Raw genomic sequence first — 2,500 nt, 5'->3', positions numbered from 1 at the left:
ATACTACGCTTACCCTAGCGACAAATATAATATATTTCGCTACATATTTCAGGCCATGAGTAAGTCCAGCTGCGGAGTAATATGAAGTAGCAGCTCGTGTGTCATTGGACTGCACGTGAGAACGGCATAACGCAATTTCGGAATTATATATTTTCCATACGCAATATGGAATACCAATACTTTGGAACAAATTTGTGCATCGGTGCCAATTTTTCGTTTCTCTCTCTCTCGTGAGTGATTATCAGTATACACACACACACTTTGACAGATATATGTGTATATATATGTATGTGTAATTGTGCGTGTGTCTATGTCTTATTATATGCAAACAATTACACACACACACTCACTCACTCACACTCATATATATATATATATATATATATATATATATATATATATATATATATATATATATATATATGTATATATATATATATATATATATATATATATATATGTATATATATATATATATATATATATATATATATATATATATATTTATTGAGTGAGTTTTATAGATCTAAGTTTCGAAACATGTTTAAAGAACAAAATCTAAGTTTTGTCGAATAATCTCATTCTCATTATCTCCTTAAACTTTTGAGAGGTATACCAGTCGAAATTAGAACTTATCTTTGTGAGAGAGAAGTTATAATACATGAAAGAGCTGCTTCTCTATCTGAAAATTATCATTTAATTCACCAATATAAAAAGAAAGTAAATGATACGTCTACAATCCAGGTTAATTCTCAACGTCAGGGTGTTAAGCCTTCAGTTAATCAGTTTAGTCCAGGGAAGAGTTTAATGGGATCTGATAAAGGTAATGTTTGCCATTATTGCAAAAAGCCAGGCCACTTTATTGCAAAGTTAAGAGCCAAGGAAAATAAAACTCTTGCTAATGTTGTTTTTGCCTCGTCAGATGATACATTGAGTGATGATCAGGGAGTGCAAGAAAAGGATACCCCGTCGTGTTTCCGACCATTCAGATTCGATGGTTTTGTATCTTTGAGGATAGTGTGGCGGTTCGTGTAAGTATCCTGCGTGATACAGCTGCTTCTCGCGAGGCTGGAGATGCTGAGTTGAGAAATAGTCTGAGTGAGTTGTTTCACGCAAATGCAGATGGAAACGGTACGAGGTCGGCTCCTTGTATTCTAAAAACTTGTATTCGTAAGAGGGAGATGAAAGGCGGATATAAAGACTTTAGGGATATTCCTGTAACACACAAAATGTTAGCAGAACCTCAAAAATCTGATCATACTCTAGCACCACTGTTTAGTAAAGTTGTCAGTGAGGCTATTATTCAGAAAGAGGCAGTGTGTTTTGTACGGTCAGATGTACTCATGAGGATGTTTAGACCTGTAGATGCGCCTGGTTATGAACCTTGGAATGTACTTTATCAAATAGTAGTCCCTCAATATTACAGAAATAGCGTCTTAAGCTTGGATCATGATCATACGGGAGGGCACCATGACCACAGATAAAATTCTCCGATATTTTTAATGGCCTAGAATTATTTTCAGATGTAGTTTTGTAGAACTTGCCAGATTGCTGGACAGCCAAACCAAGTGATTCGGCCAGCACCTCTACATCCTGTTCCAGTCGTAGAGGAGCCGTTTTTCAAAGACAGATGCAAGTAACATTGCAGCTGGAGCCGTTCTTCTTCAAAAGGGGGGAGACGAGGTGCTCCACCTTGTGTGTTACATGTCCATCAAATTTAAACCCCACCAACGTAATTATTCAACCATTGAAAAAGAGGCTGAATCTTTGCTCATGGCACTAGAGAAATTTGAAGTATATTTAGGAAACACTGGTCAGCAGATAGAAGTGTACTGTGACCATAATCCCCTGACATTTGTAACGAAAATTAAAAACCGAAATCAACGTTTGACACGATGGTGTCTGGCACTTCAATCTTACAATTTAACTATTAAACACATACTTGATAGATGATTTATGGATAAATGAGCCAAATAAGGAAAAACACTTTTTAATTTTTAAAAGGGGGATGTGACAATTAAGTAAATTAATTAAAGCTGTCCAAAAAGGATTCCCGTTTTCCTTGACAGGTGGTGGTGGATGGTCCATTATGCGTTTGTAATTATACGTATAAGAAAGTTTATGTTTACGTCTTTCGAAGTTGCCATTGTGGTATATTTGATTTAAGAACTCAAATAATGTTATTTAAGTGAAAGTCCACAAGAGCCTGGGTTATTGTTACGTGTTCTGTGGAATGACAGGGCAGAACTGGCCTGGACTCCGTGAATTAATTTTATTTGTTTTTGTTTGCCGATAAAATTCCTTTAATGTGTTCTATATGTAATGAATGATCATTAGTAAGCATATTTTGGCACCTCGGATTATCTTTATCTAACTGCACATGAATTAAAATAAATGAAAAGCATGTTCAGTGTTCAGAGTAAACAAGACAATTAAACTAGATAGAATAAATATTGATAAATAAACACGGGAATACAGTGAACGAGTGAATGAATGGAAA

The sequence above is a fragment of the Penaeus vannamei genome, chromosome 7 (assembly GCF_042767895.1).
Source record: "Penaeus vannamei isolate JL-2024 chromosome 7, ASM4276789v1, whole genome shotgun sequence".
In the NCBI taxonomy this organism is placed as follows: domain Eukaryota; kingdom Metazoa; phylum Arthropoda; class Malacostraca; order Decapoda; family Penaeidae; genus Penaeus; species Penaeus vannamei.
This window is presented reverse-complemented; position numbering follows the sequence as displayed.